The sequence below is a fragment of the Salvia splendens genome, chromosome 14 (genome assembly GCF_004379255.2).
Source record: "Salvia splendens isolate huo1 chromosome 14, SspV2, whole genome shotgun sequence".
NCBI classification, from domain to species: Eukaryota; Viridiplantae; Streptophyta; class Magnoliopsida; order Lamiales; family Lamiaceae; genus Salvia; species Salvia splendens.
This window is the reverse complement of record NC_056045.1, coordinates 11,146,428-11,166,814: the sequence shown is the minus strand read 5'-3', so window position 1 is coordinate 11,166,814 and position 20,387 is coordinate 11,146,428. Positions and strand designations below refer to the sequence as shown.

Sequence of the window (20,387 nt, the reverse complement as noted above, 5' to 3'; positions counted from 1 at the left end):
TACTCACTAATTAATTGCTCTTATTTATTACTCCTTCAATTATATACCAACTAATTAAATAAAGGTCCTAGCTTATTCTATAATTCCAGATATAATCTCGCAATATTAAATGAAATGAAGGTATAGGAGCATAATATTAATTATAAACCTAAAAGCATGTTTATAATAATTTTCTGGTATAAGTCGAAAATGGAGAATTGAGTTTGAAGTCCGAATTATCAGATTGTTAGTTAGATACAAATGCATTTTTATATGAAAATACAAAAACAATATTAAGATGGAGTATTGTATATTTAAGGGTAAATTAGTCTTTAGAATATTGATACTTCTTAGATGCACTAACTTCATTGATTTAGCATTAATTGTACAATATTTTATTATTTTTTTAGTTTTATGGCTAGCCATATTATGGCCATTTAGCATCACCCTTCCGCAAAGATGCGAACATCTGCAGTGGCGGGCGTCCCAGCGGACATCGGACCGGCATATCGGATGTCCGCGTGGGACGTCCGCCATTAGGCGTGGGAAGGACGGATGCAGATGTCCGCTGCGGACACCGCAGATCCGCGGCTTTCCGGCGACGTCCGTCGTGACGTCCGCCATTGCGGGTTCCCGGCGGACGTCTCGATTTTTAATTTAAAAAAAAAACTCTATATATACAACTCGATGAACTTCATTTCATTTGCACCACTTGTTTTAACGAGTTTCTCTCTCTCTACGTTTTTTTATATATCCAAAATGGCTAGTGGTGCGTGCAGGTGGTAGTGGTGGGGGTGCTGATGACGTACGCCGGCGAATTAAAGAACAGTTGCGGGCCCTTACGTCCAGGGAGATAAATAGCGCGATACAAGCGGCCTTGCAGCAGCAGTAGCAGCCGGCGGTACCTCGACCCATCCATCGTCGAACTATAGTACCCCGGGACTACATCACTGCACACTGTCGGTTGTATGAGGACTACTTCGCTCTGGAGCCGCGGTTTGGGGAAAACATGTTCCGGAGACGTTTTAGGATGCATCGTCCGCTATTTCTGCGTATCGTGGGCACTTTAGAGCGTCGATACGAGTATTTCAGGATGAGGGAGGATGCGGTTGGTAAACCCGACCACATGCCCATACATAAGTGCACTGCAACAATCAAGCAGTTGGCATACGGAAGTGCGGCCGACATGTTCGATGAGTACCTCCACATCGGCGAGACGACTGCTCGCGAATGTCTGAAGTATTTTTGTGAGGGAGTTAGGGAGATATTCGGGGATAGGTATCTTCGGAAGCCTACCCCCAAGATAGCCAGGCTCTGATGGATATGCACGGGAGTAAGTACGGTTTCCGGGAATGTTGTGCAGCATAGATTGTATGCATTGGGAGTGGAAGAACTACCCCGCCGTTTGGAAAGGGGTGTTCACTACCGGTTTCAAGGGCAAGAATCTCACGATGATCCTTGAAGCGGTAGCTGACTACCGGCTGTGGATTTGGCATGCATATTTTGGAGTAGCCGGGTCGAACAACGACATCAACGTCCTCCAGTCGTCGCCCTTTTTCAACGACCAGTGCATGGGCGTTGGTCCCACCGTCAGTTCGTCGCCAACGGAAACCAGCACAATATGAGCTATTATTTGGCGGATGAGATATACCCTATGTGGCCCGTCTTTATGAAGACGATTATATGCGCAACAGACGAAAATAAGATCTATTTTGCAGGTCGTCAGGAGGCAGCGCGCAAGGATGTGGAGCGGGCATTTGGTGTGCTCCAGGCGCGATGGGCGGCAGTGAAGGTTCCATCACGGTTGTGGTATATTGACAGCATCGTTGATATCATGTACACATGTATTATCATGCACAACATGATTGTTGAAGATGAAGGTCCAGCACTGACAGATTGGGCCAATGATGGTGTTGATGTTGCCGGTCCAAGCCACGGCGTGGCCACCACCAATGTACGTATGGGGATACCCCATGACAAGACCGATCGAGTCCGTGCATTTGCCGATATGCGCCAACGACAAGCCCATATTCGACTCCAGAACGATATAATTGAAGAGCTATGGACGAGGAGGGGTCGTCGTTGATATTTATAATGTAATTTGTTTAGACTTTTTTTGTTGAAATATACTTTTTTTATTTTTTTTATTTAATGAAATTATCATTGCACGTTCTCCGTCCGTATTCGTGTCGAAATTTTAATTTCATAAATTGTTTAATTTGGTGAATTTGTGAATTTTTATTATTGTGGATGTCCTTGGGGATCTCCGTCATTGTGCAGTGGGATGTCCTTATGACGTGGCATGAGGTGTTTTTGGGAATTCCATCAGGATGTCCGCCGGAATGCCCGCCCCACTGTGGATGCTCTAATTGTGAATCATATGATAATGTCAGAAACAATTGTAATTTTAACATAGTTTTTAGTACTCCCTCCTTCCATAGTAGATGTCACACTTGGGAAATGGCACAGAATTTTAGAAGATGCTATTTTGTGTGTTAAGTGGTGAGAGAAAATATAATTTTATAATTGATGTGAGAATGAACTTTTTCTAAAAGAGAAAATATGACATCTTTCGGGGGACAAACTAAAAAAGAAAGTGTGACATCTACTATGAGACGGAGGGGGTATTAAATAGACAAATGATTTTATTATGTTTTTCAATTAAGATAATAATTTGCGGTTGAAAAAATTTTGTTGGTCCGGAGAAGTTCGATATAAAGCGGTATACCACGGTATGATAAAATCCATATTGTTATTGTATCGAAAACTTACGATACAATATTGTATCGTACCGAAACTTTCGGTATACCGAAAATTCAATATTTTTTTATATGATACGATTGATATACCATTTATTCGGTATATTTACCCAGCCCTAGATAAGTCCGATCTGTAACTTAATACTTTCATGGTTCATAAACAAATGACATATTCATTCAAATTTGCTTGAATTTGAATTGGATTTGGAGATAACGAATGTTTTGATTTTGTTATTGGGAAGGAAATTAGGGGTTTGAGAGTGATTATTATTTTTAAAATAATTAAAAATTTATTATAAAAATAATTAATTGGATCAAAATTGGGTAACACAATATTAATAATAGTCTCACTAATTAATAGTCCATAAAGACTTTAAAATGATCTTATTAACAAAGTAAAATTAATCTTTAGATCATTTAATTTATATTAAATTAATATTTTATAATAAATTGTAAACAAAGTAAAAATGCCTTATAGTAATATAATAAGTAAAATACGTATTGAGTTATCGATGCATACTGTTTATAATAATAACACGTATGAGGATGTGAACAATGTTTATTCCATTGTGTTGAAATTATATTAATTTTGGTTTTATTTTTCAGCTTTGAAATTATATTTTTCGGTATACATGCATTCGAAATGGTATAAAATTCCGGTATATCGTACCGAAGTTCGGTATGATATACCGAAATATCGATTCAGTAACGGTATAGATATTATCCATATGGAAATTTCGATATACCGAAATTCGATATATCGAAACTTTTGATACAGTAACAATGTGAAATTTTTTCATATCGATATTTTCGATACGATAACGATACAATATACCGTATCGACCCAACCCTAATTTAGATTATTATAAATATTCGTGTTTCATGCATGATGATTTAGTGTCAAAAATCACTACTACATTAATTTGATGCTAAAATGGTGGTTGATGGGTAGGAAATGATTGACATAACATGAGATTGACATGAGAAGGTGGCATATACTTTAGACAATATTTTTGTTGTCGTTTGCACTTAAAATTTCAGTCAAGGAAATCTCCTCGTTCCAACTAAATGTTTGTTTCTCTTCATATTGCGCAACCCAAGCTTGCCTATTTCGGTGAAGCAATATTGTTTTTGTATTCTCTTCTTTACTTTCATCATGAAGACTACAAACACTCCAAATCTAATTTATTTAATGCGGCTATTTATACTCTCTTGATCGTCTCCAAATCTTCTCATTTTTAAACTTTACTCACTCTTCTTCAAGATCTTTTAGCGTCGGTTGCTTGGTAAGTTATTTATCTATATTGTCTCCACAATATCAGTATTTGCTACGCCACTCACAATGTTTTCATTTCTCCATGTTTCGAATAGAGTTGCTCCGCCGTCTCCAATGCGTTCGCCACCTCAAGTTAGTTATTTTTATTTTAGGTTTTCTTTATTTCATGGGTCAGTATCGCTATTTTGAATTTATTTACTGAAAATGATTGATTTTCTTTATTTCATGGGTCAGTATCGTTATTTTAGATTTATTTACTGAAAAGGATTTTTACAGTTTACATGGATATATAAGACTGTATTATATGATGACCCTTCATTTATTTGGCCTAGTCCCATCTTGTTCTTTGCATATTTTTTTATATTTTATTTGGATATTAGGACTTAGTAAAATACTACTAGTGTTTCTTTTTTGGATAATGCAGATTTTTTACATTAACTATTTTGACCAATTCGATCACTATATTCAATTTGGACAAAGTCATCCATCCCAACATCTGTATAGAGCATCCGCAATAGCGGACTAGCAAGCGGTTAGGGCGGCGGCTAGTCCGCTATTGCGGATGCTATATACAGATGTTGGGATGAATGCATTTGACCAAATTGGACATGGTGATCGATGTGACACCCCAGAATTTCTTTCCTTTTGTTATGGATAAATTGAATTCATTATCTCGCCTAATTCTCTTTTAGAGGGAGTAGAATTTTCGTTGTATTTTCCGACGTTGGGAAAAATCAAGTTTTGTATTAAAAACAACGAGTTGCAAGGAAATGCATTCAAGGATAAAAGTATGAGATATGCTTTTATTTAAAAGTACAATTTGGAAATACAAATTTCAATGTGGAGATGCAATTACATGATCAATAGTACATGAAAAAGACAATACAATCTTGGAAATAACTAAAGTAGTATAGAAAACAAAGAGCTCCAAGAGTGAGGTCTCTTTCTCTCTTCCTCTCATTCCTCCTCTCTCGATTGTTGCTCCATAAAACACCAAGCTTGGACAGCCATGTACCTACAAGTGAAGCACCAAAAAGGGTGTTAGAAATAGGTCTCACAAGGACTCAAGGTTGGAGGCTCTTTCAAGATAGTAAGTGTGGGATCTAGGCAATACATCACCAATCCTCCAAGAAAGGGAAAGAACAAAAAAGGGCAAGGAATGAGCTCATCACTAAGACCTTTTTGAGGCAACAAAGTACTCTCCTCCTCCTCAACCGAGGCTGAGATACCAGCCAATAATGGCAGCCCCAAACTTACACCAATCTAGCATGATCACCCTAGTTACAAAGCTCAAAAGGGAGCTAAGCCCCTAGCCGAAAATAGAAGCACCAATGCTCAAAAATCTGCCACAAGAAGCCAAAGAATTTAGCCTATAAATACAGCCATCGCCCTTCCCTCCACTCTTTCGGCCCAAGATTTTCAGGCGTGGAGTGCGACGGAGGGAGGAACGGGCAGCGCGAGGCAGTGACAGTAAGAGGGCAGAACAAGGTTCATCAAGCTGAGGTAATTCCCCCGGAACCAATTCTTGCATTAATTAGAACAAGCAAATTAGTAGCCGAGAACTTAGGATTTCAATAGGATCTCCACATCAATAGCAAGAAGCAAGCATCATATAGGTAAAATCTCAACAATGACAGTAGCAAACAACTTGTAAAACCCCTTCACAGTGAGCAAATACCAAAACAATTAGCTTTCTGTAGTAAGGCACCAAGATCAGCAATGCCTCATTCCAAAGACATCTTCAATAGAGAACTCCACAACTCACGGAATAATTTACAGAAATTAAGGGGGGTAAAGGGAAGGGGGACTCAGCTTAATCGCCAGAGGAGGCGGCGCTGCCTGAGCAGCAGCGACGACGGAGGCCGCGTGAACGGCGGGCGGACCGGCGACGGGCGAACGCTGATGCGATGGGGGCAGCGGCGGTCGGTATCGAAGCCGTGGAAGGGAGGCGACGCCTCCTTCCTATCGGTAACTTCGCAGGGAGGCAGGGGGCGACGCCTTCTCTGTCGGCAACCTCGTAGGGAGAAAGAACTCGACGCCGGTGGCAATGATCGGTGGAGAGCGAGCCGACTGCAACGCGATTTCGCCGGAGAAGGAGACGAGGACGGACGGAAGCGCTGCTTCGATCTAGAAAAAGAAAATTTACAGATTCAGAATTGAGAAAGAACCAGAGGAAGAAAGGCGACGCGTTTCCCCTCAATCGGCGTTTTCGCTGGAGGAGGCGTGAGAGGGGAAGCAGGTGTCGGTGATTTCCCAAATTGGGGATGTCATTTGGGGATGATGATGATGATGATGATGATGATGATGATGATGATGATTTGAGGAGGTCACGATGGAGAAGAAGGAAAAAGGGAGTAGTTTTTGGGCCAATTTTAATAAATTAGTTGGGCTCCTATTAATTTGTTTATTGGACCAGAGGTGAATAATAGAATGAGTTGGGCCAAGTAAATTAATTGCTTGGGCCTCTAGAATAATTAATGAGTTGGGCCGATTGAATTTTTGGGCCGAGAGATTTTGGTTGGAGTGAGCTACTTTAATTAGTAGACTTGGAAATTTAATATTATTTGGAAAGGAATTAATTTAAGGAATTAAGCTTGGAGCTTAATTAAATTAATCTCCGAATAATTTGAGTTTTGAAGATGGAAAAATAAGCAGAGACGCGAAGGGCCGACCGGCATCGCCCCGCGACGCCTTAAGAAAAATCCGAAGAAAAGGATTTAAGAAGGGATTTTAAGAATCCATACTTTATTAATTAATTATTTAAGAGAAAATATAATTTCCCTAAGATAAGTAAAGAGAATAATTAAATGTTGCAAGGCAGTGAAGCCGAGTTAGGATTGAGGAAAAATCCTGTAAAAGCCGAGACTAAGAGATAGACGCTATCCTATAGGATGCATGCATTCTTTTCAAGAAAAATAGTTCGAGTACTAATTAGCGTGTTACGCTATTTATTTCTAAAGGAGAAACTATTCAAGGGCAAGTGAGGCCAAACGAGGATTTTAATTGGAGATAAGCATACCAGGTGGGCTTTCTTTTAATATCCAGCACTATAGTGTGGATATAAAGCAAATGTTTTGAAGTGATGAATACCTTTTTCTCAAAAATGGATATCTGGTCATTCCTGTTAAAGTTGTTGTCATGCCATAAAATGTTTGTTTTCGAGACCTGTCTGTGAGGGCTATATGCCGAAAGTTTGGCGATGCCAAAAATTTGATAAAGAATTCGGTTCCCAATAGGACCGCAAATCCTATTCGAAATTTCATGCGAGAGCGCTGTGAGCCATCCTAGAGAGAGGTTGGCCGGCGAGGGTGTTCGTTGAAGGTGGCCACCTTCACGGCACGAGTTTCTTAGACATGGTAGGAAATTTGAAGAACTTAGACTGATCAGTCGGACTTTTAAGATCACAAAAGAATTTAGTATGCTCAGGCCTTTTTAAGAAAAACCCCCGTGTGATACTGTTGACGGATGACAACTTATATTTGTATGTTTTGTTTTCGGCACGTGTCCACTGAGTACTCCTGTACTCAGCCCTGCATGTATTTATAAATGTGCAGGTTGAACGTCAAGAGGAAGGAATATTGATCGGAGTCGATGCTATTAAATAATCAAGTGGATCTCTCTACGATTCGTGTCTTCATACACGAAGTCGTTTAGTAAGGACCTATTCCGCTGTACTTTTGTCAAGTGAGAATTTCAAAGTCTCACATTCGAACTCTGATTTAGTTGATATGATGAATTATTCTATTTTGAGATCTTGTAATCAAATACTTGGCTTCTAAATTGTGGTATCAATTGATTGGTCTTTCAGCAAGTCCCTTGAGTTCTTTCCCCGTTTCGTTAATTCCGCTTATTAGTCACGGATTTCCCACTTTTGCTATCATTAGCAAAGTACGGTCGTGACAATCGAATTGGTCGAAATAGCTCATGTTTAAAATCTGTATTATCCAAAAAGAAATACTAATACTCCCTCTGTTCCATAGTAATGAAGGCGTTTCTTTTCGGTACGAAGATTAAGAAAAATTGTGTTAGGTGAGTTAAGTAAAGGGAGAATAAAGTGGAAAATGAAAAAGGTAGAGAGATGAAGAGAGAAAAAAGTAAGAGAGAGTAAAGTAGGTGTGGAAAAATGTGTTGACTTTTACTAAAAAGGGAAATAACTCTATTACTATAGAACGTACCAAAATGGCAAATGACTCTATTACTATGGAACAGAGGGAGTAGTATTTTACTAATTAGGCAGCAGCTAGGCGCTCGGCTAGTCCGCTATTGCGGTAGGCAGGCTGAAAACGGAGGAAAAAAAAGAGCTCGAGAGGTCGGGCATGGACTAACCGGCTAGCCTATTGCGCGGCGAGCGATCGGCTGGCCGAACTTTTTTTATTTATGCTTTATATTTACAACTCATTGCACTTCATTTTTTTTCTAATATTTGATAAACACCAACAATTAGAATGAATTAATCGTATTTGTCAATTTATTTGCTGTGCTAGGGCATTGGCTAGGCTGTTGCTTGGCTAGGCTGTTGCTTGGCTAGGCAGTGGCTAGGTTGTGGGAAGTACATGATGATGTTACATGAGGAGTTTTTGGCTAGACTATTGCTATGCTATATTGTTGGTCCAAAGCTATTGTGGATGCTCTTAAGCAGTGAACGTGGTTCTTACCAAATCCGGTTTAGCTTGGAGGAACGTTAGAAGGGCTAGTTACTTTTCCAACAATGATGGTTGTCACATGAACTATTGGATGACCTTAGTTTGACTTACTGTTAACACCCACGTGGCTTTAGAAGGATCATCTAGGCACCTGGGAAAATTCATTAGTTCCCTTAGAGGTTATTGATTACTTAGTGGATATACGTCACGATTCTGAAAATTTACTAGAAGAAATACGTGAGCCAATTCAATAGTTCCCTTAGAAAAATTTACTAGGCCCCTAGGGAAAAATTCATTAGTTCCCTTAGTGGTCGTGTGTTGATAGATGTTGTGCCAATTTGTGGACGTGATGATGAGAGATAACGTTCAAGACATACATGAGCTCAAGAAAAGTGTGGTCTTTATAGGGAGCATGATCTATCACCTATACATAGAGCAACGAGTCGCCTTCATCAACTTTTTAAAAAAAAAAAATTAACTCCTGTATGAATGAGGAAATTACAAATAAATTCTTATAGAAAGGAAGAAATAACAACTGATGCTAAGAGGGCTCGAACTCGGCACCTCATACAATAATGTCTAAGCTCAACTTTAAGTGCTATGACTTTCCACCTACAGCCTTCAACATTAAGTGCATGACTTTCCACCTATGTCATGGAAAACAGTTTCCCCATTATCATATGTTCAACTTGTTTGTATATCGGAATTCGTATTTCCCCATTAATAGATGTTTAGTTTATTTGTGTTTGGGAAAAGTTAGTGTAATATGAGACTCACTTTTTAATATTGGTTTTATAATAAAATGTGAGTGGAGTGAGCTAATGGAATGTGAGATCTACTTTCTATTTATTGTAAAAATAAAGTGTAACGCTTATTTGAATTTTGATTTTTCGGTTGACTAAATATTATTGTCCAATATTTGAGGTTTCAAAATAAATTTTAACTCTAATATGGTCTTCATCACGAAATCAAATCTAATGTGCGTGCGTCTCTATTGACATAATTTAATGTAATTTTTAGTTTTTTATTGCCCCAAATCAATGCTGGCAGAGTAATGAAGTGATCAGTGAATTAGTATGTTGTAGGTTACTTCCTGAATTTCATATTGCAGCGTTGAATTAAATCTCACTTTTCGTCTTATCAAAACCTGAAACCCCATTACTATCTTCAAAAGCTGATACCGCAGGCCAAATCCGCCATCGACGCTCTCGCTGCCACCCCTCCCCCGCCACCGCTGTCCAAGAGGAGCACTCATCAACTCTTTCTTGAGTTGTTCGATGCAAATTGCGGCATTTGCCCTTCAGTCCAGGTAATTATACTCAGCTTTAAGGCTTCGGATTTTCCGACTAGGAGCATGTCCAATCCGTTCCTGCCGGCTAAGGTTCCTCCAGAGCTGTACTCGAGCATCAAATTGAAGGCCATGGGGACGCTGCTGCCGATTGTAATCTCATCGTCGTAGCACTGACTTATGTAAGGGTTCCTCTGCAGCGAAGGAAACTTCCGCCGGCAGAGAGCTAGATTTGGAAGAGGGCTTCCGCAGAGTTGCTAGATAAACACGCCCAAAACTCCCTCTTCCGATCATCGATGACCTAACCCATGCAATTCCATCTCCGTGGATTCAATGCCTCTTCCTCTCCTAACATTACCAACAAATTAGCTAAGAAGCAATGATATTTAAGGGCACAAATAATCAAAATTAAGCGTTTAATTGGGTCAAAATCGGGTTAATACACGTTGACTATTACTATTTGATGGTTCCGTCCATTTTGGATTGTGTCTGGCCCGAGTTGAAATGTGTGGGATGTAATAATTCAAAACGTAATGTCTATGACCAAAATCGTAAAATGACCATATATTTAGAATTAATTTTGGCCTTTACTCTAGTAGTGGTATTTTTTTTCAAAGACTGCTAAGAGTTTTGATTACCCTTATTTATTGTAATGGATAAAATTCCTACTCCCTATATTTTTGTACTATAGAGTATTTATTAGAATACCTATCGGAGAAGATAAAATTCCAACATAGCTAAATAGCCGCTATCCAAAATGACATAATATTTGGTTGCAGAAAACTCACACATATTGACAAGTTAAAATAGCGTATGATTAACACCATATGCTTAATATAAATCACATAAATTAAGAAATAAATAATTACTAGATTTTGTACTTGGTTTAAAAAAGGGGGGAGGGGGTTATTGGGACTTAATATCACGAAACATTCCAAATATTTGTTTTCTACACGAACTTTAAACTTGACATATAATATCACAAACTTATATAGTTGTTGCAATTTTATCACCAACGACAAAATCCGATTACATTTCACTTACCATCACAATACGTCGAATATGGTTATCTCTGAAAAATGATGGCTATGTTATTACAAAGTTCCTACAATGCAGATATAATTATCTATCTCATTTTAATTAGTTGGATTTTGTCGCCGATGATAAAAATGAAACATCTATCTAAGTTCGTGATACTATATGTTAAGTTTAAAGTTCAACAACATCATGTTATTGGAAAAGATGAAATCACATCAATGGGTTCACAGGTTTGTTAAAGACAACTCAAAGTGAATGGAACTTTTCAGAAATTTAACACGATCAACCCGTTAAGGAAGAAAAGAACAGGATAGCCTTGACTTGGTGTTGCAGAAAGAAAATCATCGAGTATGAAACAATATATGTAGTGAAACCGAGCTAAAAAGAATTTCACTTCTGCAAGAAAGAACTTGTCACATACATGGTTAGAAAATAAAGAGGTGAACCAGTAGTTCCAAGAATAATATTCCATTCTTTGAAAAAAACATGTCTGCAGGTGTGATCATACTGAAGGTCATAACTACAAACAACCTTAGGAATGAAGTTCAATGACGGAAGTTCATAAGGTCAAAATATTGTCCTTATAAATGATGAACCAAAGGAGACTACTCAATCAAGCTATCCAACGTTACAAAGGCAAACACAAACTTTCGAGACAAGTGAGTCATGACTCGATATAGGGAAAAAAAATAATGGACATTACTTGCAAATTGGGAGTCAACCAAGGTGTTTAAATAGGCAAGGTCTCACGTTTATTCAAAACGTCCCGAAAGGAACTTAGAATCCAAGTAAGTACTATTGAAAGTAAAACGTTCATTCTAGCAACGAGGGTCGCACTCCCTCGCACATTTTTGGGAGCCTGAACATGGTAACATCGTTCTATGAAATCGTGGATTCCGAGTTGAGATTCATCGTATCGTCGAAAATTAATAACTATTTTTGATGGTCGCATCTTCAAAGTCTTCTTGCCATGCCACGTAGTTTTCGAGATGCATTGCCATTGCACACGTGGTCTTAAAGTGTCGTAAATGTCATCGTACTTGTGTCGCATCGCCACTTTGGCATGGTATGCAAGACTGCATAGTTTTATTAGATCTTAGGTATGATCTCGCCCTTGTGAGGATATACCAAAGTTCGAAATATATATTTTCGTTGGTTTTATCACTCAGGAAAGTTATATTGCAGTTGTCAACTTACAACTAAGTTCTAGCACGTTCAGTCTGGCCTACCTCTTAGGCACTCTATAATTTCAAGCATAGCTTGAAGTCTCGTACTTCAACGTATATTTGATCATTACCTAACTCAAGCTTCATATGACTCCTATGTTCGCAACAAAGATCAAAAGTTCCACATTTCACTTTAATAGTGGTTCTATACAATACCTCGTAATTCATCGGTCATGAATTTTCACCACATATACGTCATCCATATATTGCACAATCAACACATTTATTCGCATAAGTCATTCGGTGTTCCATAGCATAACAAACATCGTACATTAATATATGTGAATAGCAACACTCAGTCAATCAATCATCCATGGAATCGCATTTCATAAATCATCATGCTCATCTGTATCACAAACACAACTCGCAACTACACGCGTATCACTCACAGTTTCATGGTCATGAAATTTCAACCTCCTAGGCATAAAATTTTGTCGTTCATGGAAGCAACATGTATTTCCTTCAAGTAAATTTTGCAGTTTCGCGGACGTGATAGCAAATCTCAACATCGACCAATACAAGTTCACAATCATACTTCACGTTTCACAATTCATGTAATATCAATCATTTAGAATTTCATCTATCCAAACTCATAGAAGTCCAATCACATATTCGCCGATTTTCCCTATCGGGGTGTGCACAACAATATTCATCATTTTTGGCATAGTCGTATTAAGCAATTTCATATCCATGTATTTTCATCATCCCACACTTCCAAGCAACATTTTCAAAGACGTCATATTAGTTTCGATTCCCATAGGAATATCTTCATTCTCACAAGAGTAATAATCCCATCGCAATTTACAACATTTCACAGTTTCAGACCAATATTAATCAAGATACTTATTACCTCATTCTTCGTGGTTGGGCGGGGACGAGTCGTGGTGTTGAGCCTTCGACGATTATCAACTAGTCAATTTACACATGAATGGATTTTGACTCAAACAAGACTCTTGGGTCCAGAGCGGAAAGAAACTGAGGCTTTGATACCAAACTGTCACGACCGCCCTTCTAGGGTATAATAAATGCGGCGATCGCGACTTAAACGGACTTAAATATAACAAGGAAAAATAGGCTAGGGTTTCATCAAGGAGGTTTGACCGACATACTAAATGAACAATTAAGTATAAAACAAGAAGGGGACTCGGGTTTAAAATAATGAGTTGGGCCGGCAATTAATACTCAAAGGAAACGATCAAGAGTTTACATTATCCAACAGGATCACAAGAAAACAATAACCGGACAAATTTAAGTTCGGTCCAACAACTAATAAGTAAAAGAAATATCGCAGTGGAAAACGACCAAGAGAAGGAGTGACGTCATGTGTGAAGACACAACGACACCCATAATTCAAAGATAAACATTTAATTCTTCAAGTTACTTGCTCAACACCACCAACCTCTCGCCGCCGCTCAACCTGCACGTAAGGAAAACACATGCAGGGCTGAGTACTATAAAGATACTCAGTGGACTTATGCCGAAAATATTTTCATAAAAATTGTTATTTATCTATCATGCCATACGTAAGTAACCATCGGGGTTTAGCTTTAGAAAGGCCCGAGGCACTCAAAATCATTTCCCATTGTAAAAAGTCGACTGATCAGTCATTTTCCCATAGACGTTAGCCATATCCGCGCATACATGACAAGGAATGCGGCCGCAAACCAGGTCACTAGACCGGCAAACCCGTACGCTGACACACGGTCTACCATTGGTGTACACTAATCCAAGTAGAGTTTGCGGCTCTACGAGGACCCGAATTCGATTTAAATAATAGTGGCAAAAGCCACATCAGATAGGCACGTTAAAACCAAACAAGGCATGATAAACACAATTTCATTCTCATCGGTAAAATACTTAGGACATCGTCCTTATTTAAAAGAAAGCCCACCTCGACTGCTTAGATTTCAAGTTTTTCCTTTCCCTTGATGTCACACTGAGAGCGCGAGTTATCACCTTTACATTATGTGTATCACAATCAGTCTCAAATACCGACTCAAAATCATGCATGTCCCCAACGTTTCCCTTTTTCCTCATCTTTGAATAACACATCACGTCATCACATATGTAAATCATGTATATCACTTATAACAACATAGTTGTTTTTGTAAAGATAGAAATCTGGCAGCACTGCGCAACCATTTTATAAAAATTATTAAAAACTCACCCGACTTCCGTTGGGGCTAAAATTTTACCAAAATGCAGTAGACTCATTAAATAACTTCCAGTTAAAAATTCATGTCAAAATAACCTTTTTAGGTCGGTCACATCGAAAACGTAACCTACTGGCCGAGAAAACATTTTCCGGCAGAATTGCGCAGTCAATTTCAAAAATTCACCAAATATTCATCTTTTGTCCAAATGAGTTGAAATTCACACACAACACAGAAGACATCATGAATTTACTCAAAAAAACGAATCGAATAAAAAGGAGTTCATTTGTTCGGTCAAAAACGTGTCGGAATCTACTGTCCGAATCCACAGTTTTCAATGCTTAAAAATTTCGAATTAGGGTTTTATCCCCATTCATTCAAACACAACCTTTTCATTGTTTTAACTCACAAACATGCTTAAAAGAGTCCTCACACTCATGTTTTCATATAATCATACATCATTCACCAATGATTCATTAAATCTTCATACAATTTCAGCCAAAACGCATACACACATACAAATACAAATTCCCACCGATTAAATCCTTAGATTTGAAATCCCTACACTCACTATATGCATGAGGAAGTCAAAAGAATGTTTAGATGGAGAGGAATGAAAAATAGAGGTTTGATTGTACCTTTTTTGAACGAAACAATCGGTAGAAACGAATATAACTCTTGATTCTGCAACAAACTCTTGGCGAATCGAAAGGATCTTGAGTAGAGTAGAAGAACAAGTGTGGGAGGAGTGGGGAAGAGATAATGGGTGTGTGAGAGAGAGTGTAGGCGTGTGGGATTGGGTGGCTAGTGTTTAGGTTTTAGTTTAGTCTCTATTTATAGAGTTGAAAATAAAATATCCCACAATTAATTTGAAGATTTGGGAGAATAAATTAAATAAAGATTTGAGGGGAATGATTGGCATGAATTTGAGGGAGGAAATAAGGAGAAATTTTTGAAAATCTTAGCTATTTAATTAGCCTTTGATTTAATTTGATATTTTCACGGAGCAGAATAAAATAATACGGAGCAGAAAAATTAATAAAAATCCTCCCACATTATAAGGAAGTAGGCGTGTGATTTGCCCCCCCCCCTACAAGGAAAAATTTCCAAATCCTTAATAAAATAAAGTAAGGTAAGATTTGCTAGGATATTCCAATTCATTCATGGAAAGAACTAAATAAGGGATCCAAATAAATAATAAATAAGGGATAACAAAATTTGGAAGATTACAAAATCTCCCTTAGTACAACAATAGGAGTCGATTTTCTCATGAAGAAATAAGGTAATTAGGCTTTGGATTTAATTAGATAATTATCCCAAGCAAATAATTAAATCCAAGGAAATAAAATTCCTCTCCAACAATTAACAATGGTCGAAATTTCTCAACAAAAGGGCAAGGTAATTATTGATGATCCTATTTAAATCTCACTCCCCTAAAAAAAATATAATTTACTGCAATATATATTTCATTCTGCATCAATTAATTAAAGTCACGTCGTAAATCGACGAATTTGACTCGGTCAAATCAGAATTAGGTCACCAAAGCAAATACATAACAATTCGTCATTTAATTGCGGCAATCAAAGATATAAATGAAATCGTCTTAGGGTTCGAAAATTAGGGTTCGAAAAGTGGGGCGTTACAAAGTTGATTCTCAACTTCGTTCTTATAATTTTTGAACGCTTCTATTGCTTCATCTTTACTTCTTAAAAGATAAATGTAGCAATACCTTGTGCAATCATCTATGAAAGTGATAAAGGACTTTTTACCACCTCTAGTTTGCACCATCTTTAAATCACATACGTCCGTGTGAATTAATTCAAGGAGTTTAGTGTTTCTTTCAACTGAATGAAACGGTAACTTAGCCATTTTGGCTTCAAGATAAATCTCACATTTATCTTTACTATAAACTTCATTTGCCTTTAGTAAATCAAGATTTACTAATCTTTTAATGGCGTTTATATTTACATGTCCCAATCTACAATGCCCCAAATTTAAATACTCAATCAAGTAAGAGGAAGTAGACGCATTGTTATTGATAGCCAAAGGCTTAGGACCATGGTGCGTAGCTACACTAAGCTTGAAGAGCCCATCGGTTACATAACCTTTTATGAGGGATTTTCAAACTTATACAAAACGAACCTATCGGATTCAAATACAAGTTTAAAACCCTTATTAACTAGTATAGATCCAGAGACTAGGTTCTTTCAGATGCCGGGCACATGCAGCACGTCATTTTGAGAATCACATCTCCAGTTCCTTTGACTTCGAATGATGCTTGATTCCCCATGTTGATCTTCCTCCCATCAACAGGATTGTAAGTTGAAAACTTACTCCTATCGGCACAGACATGAGCAGTTGCTCCAGTGTCGATGTACCAGCCTCCCTTGTTTTCAATCAAGTTAGATTCTTCGGTGACCACAGCAATGAGGTCATTCTCGTCCCAGTCTTTGAACTCTTTTTCGACGACGTGGGCAGCAGGCTTCTTGCTCTTGCTTCGGCAATCCTTGGCGAAGTGACCAAGTTTGCCACATTTGTAGCAGTCGCCTTTCACAGGCTGTTTTGCCTTGCCTTTGTCCTTTAACATTGGACGATTTGGGCGAGATCGTCTGTTGGAGGGACCGCCTCGCTCCAACAAGTTGGTCTTGGCTTCAAAGGGGCCATGGCCTCTAGCCTTTTGGTCGTTTTTGCGCACGTCAGATTCAATGCGCAATTTCACGATCATTTCTTCAAGGGTCATCTCATTTCTCTTGTGCTTAAGGTAGCTCTTGAAGTCCTTCCAACTAGGTGGAAGCTTCTCAATTATCGTGCCAGAAGTAAAAGCTTCCGGCAAGTTCATCCCCTCGGCTGCGAGTTCGTGGATGATAATTTGAAACTCTTGTACTTGGTCTATCACTGGTCTTGAATCGACCATTTTGTAGTCCAAGTACTTAGCTATTACAAATTTCTTAGTACCGGCATCATTGCTACGGTACTTCTTCTCTAGGTTCTCCCACATTTGTTTAGATGTGGTTACATTAGAGTATACATTGTAGAGGCTATCATCTAGTGCACTTAAAATAAAGTTTTTACATAGATAATCCCTTTTGTGCCATGCGTCGTAGTCGGAGAAGACCTCCAGTCTTGTCTCTTGATCGCTTAGCCTGGGTGGCTCGTCTTCCTTGAGGAAGTTCACGACCCCTAATGTTGTCAAGTAGAACAACATTTTCTGTTGCCACCTCTTGAAGTCAGATCCTCCAAACTTGGAGGGCTTCTCAGCGGGCGGCATCATTCTCGGCATCAAAGGCACCAAGCTTGGTCCATGATATGAACCATTAAAGTTGACTCCACTTGAGCCAGCAACGTGGTTGGGCATAGAGCCCCCACCATTCATGTTGGGCATAGAGCCCGCCATGGTCGTACCAGCCCCGAAGGAACCCTCACCCACGTGAGACCCGAAGGCCCCAGCATTCGTGTGAAACCCGAAGGCCCCAGCACTTGATCCATTAAAGGATCCGAAGGAACCACTAAAAGTGGAACCAACCGATCCACTCGATGTGGATCCGCCAGTGGGCCCAAGGGGGTTAACAAACTCCCAAGGGGTTGTTGATGAAGATGGATAGCACCAGGGAGTGGGCATCATCGTCGGAATCGACGATGTGTTGACCGGTGCAGTGGTGGCAGCGGTGCCCGGAACAGTTGAGGCAGCGGTGGCTGGAGTAGTAGCAGCAGAAATATTGGGCGTCGGTCGACATCTCCAAGCTAAGGATTAGATTTTGAAAGTTTTAAGTTTAGTTAAGGTCCAAATCCGTCAAAGACAAGTATATCTCGTCTTGCGATTGTTGAGGATATTGCTGGAATTACAAGAGATAAACAATACCGGGCGTAATACAACCCAAGAAGGAAGAACTAAAACTGAAAATTACAATGGAATCAAAACTGTAAACTGGAAATAAAACTTAGCCGAGTCGAGGAGGCCTCTTTCCGCAAGATGAGATACGCCCCAGTAGTGCTCTCGGTTTGCTTGTCGTCCCCAAAGATAAAACGGCTACGTCTCTGGTGAAGCAGCACCGCAATCAACAGAGCTCCGGCGAACTGGATGGAGGAGAGGGCAGAGCTTCGGGAAATAAGACAATGCAGAGAGAGTATGATGCTTGTGAGTATGTTCGTATGTTGTGTTCTCTATACGTAATGCAAGGAATGACTAGCCTATTTATAGGCATGGTCCACTGCGGGGGTCAACTCAGCCTTGATGGTTGTCATCATGACTCATTATGGCGGGGCAGTAACCGCCGGCCGTTACGAGTTTGAAAGCTGGAGTGGTCGACGTTGAATCTAGACGTTATACACGTCCTAGTTCAACCATCACATGTGGACTTCGTGAAGCGACTTGATCAAGACACTGATCAAGCCATCGCTCAAGGCGCAGCAGGCCCAAAACTGAGGTGGTCCAAAACATTAAGTCTGGATTCAGGGACCAGTCCAAGAACCAAGCCCAAAGACCACCCAAAGACCAATTGCCAAGATCCAAGACCAAGGGCAAGGGCATGGGCACGGGCACGGCTCGGCGCGCGTGTGGGCTCTTTCACCCATCTTAGTCCACGATAATTACTAAGTGTAATTAGTCACTTAATAAATACACATTTAAAGATGTGTCTCATCTCCTATGTGGGATAATTAACACTAGTTAATTACTCCCTACACTTTCAACTCATAGTTTTATCAAAAGCTACAATGTGACCAACTTTTATCCACTATTTCTCACTCATCAGGAATCGGATTTGAGAAAGTGAATACACTACGGTCATCTACGCGGAACGTAGATCGGTGCTATATCATTTAATTTTCCAAAATTAAATGTCTCGTCATATTTATTATTGGTCAAACTTCATTGACCGGACATCTTAAAATCAAGATTCCAACAGGTGGTTCTTGGACGGCTATGCCACCCGGGCGGGTGGCCTCCCGAAGGCACAATTGATGCAACGGAGTCCACCCGGGCGGGTGGCTCTTGGACGGCTAGGCCACCCAAAGGCACCGTTGAGGCAGCGACGTCCACCCGGTCGGGTGGCTCTTGGACGTCTAGGCTACCCGGGCGGGTGGCTCACCCAGAGACTGGATTTTGTGGGCCTTTTTCTTGGAATTTGGGACAAAGCTATAAATAGCACATCCTCTCATTTTCTAGTTGGTTGATTAATGAATTAAGATATCTCCTTCGTGAGTTTTTCCTCTTTGAGGATTGAATCCAATTCCTTCAATGAAGGTTGCTTGTTTATTTCTTTAGATAGATTCAAGTAAAGGTATGCATCAATGGAGGTGTATCCATTGAGTAGTGGAGCCAAGGGGTGATTAGACTAGATGAAAGTTGTCTAGGGTTGTCTCCATCCTTTTGGTCAAGGTCCTATGGTTGTAACTATTTTCCCTCATCTTATATACATGCTTTCATTTTTTATCTTCCATCATTCTCTATTTTGGATCTAGTTTTTGTGGCTAGATCCACTCTCTATCTTTGTTTCAATTTGTGTTTTTTTGGTAGATCTACACTTGTCTTGGGAATTTAATGGATCCAAACAATCAAGATCCTTATCATCAATGGTCCAAAATGGGAAGTAGGGTTGCGGTTTAACACAAAGGGAGAATTCACCTGTTTTTGGATGGTGGGAACTGGTTTTTGGATGGTGGTTATATGTTTTTGATGGTGGATACTTGTTTGCCATAGGGTTTTTTGAAATCAATCGACACTGGCCATGCTTAGAATTGCAAATGTTTGATATTGATAATGAATATGTTGAACTAGTTTGACCGTATTTTAATTTGTTCTATTTTTCTGTTTCTTCTTCAACGAAATAGTTTCCCATAATGCTATGTGGATGTTTCAAATCGAGTTTCAAAACCTTAATATGCATTTCAACATTGTCGGATTTCAGGGACAGATTCAGGGACTACATTCAAGATTCAAAATTCAAAATTCCAAACTCAAAAATCAAAATTCAATTGCTTCGTCGGAAATGGCAACTGAGGTTGACGGTGACGGCTTCGTCTCGTC

The 20,387-nt window shown here is 39.3% G+C and overlaps 1 long non-coding RNA gene across 1 annotated transcript; it reads right to left on the bottom strand.

The window, feature by feature from the left end:
- Nucleotides 1-4,789: 4,789 nt before the first annotated feature.
- Nucleotides 4,790-6,693, bottom strand: LOC121765694. Its single transcript, XR_006042852.1, has 2 exons — nt 5,193-6,693; nt 4,790-5,029 (listed from the first exon to the last, which is right to left on the bottom strand). It is a non-coding gene; the product is annotated as an uncharacterized LOC121765694 (long non-coding RNA).
- Between the last annotated feature and the right edge of the window lie 13,694 nt (nt 6,694-20,387).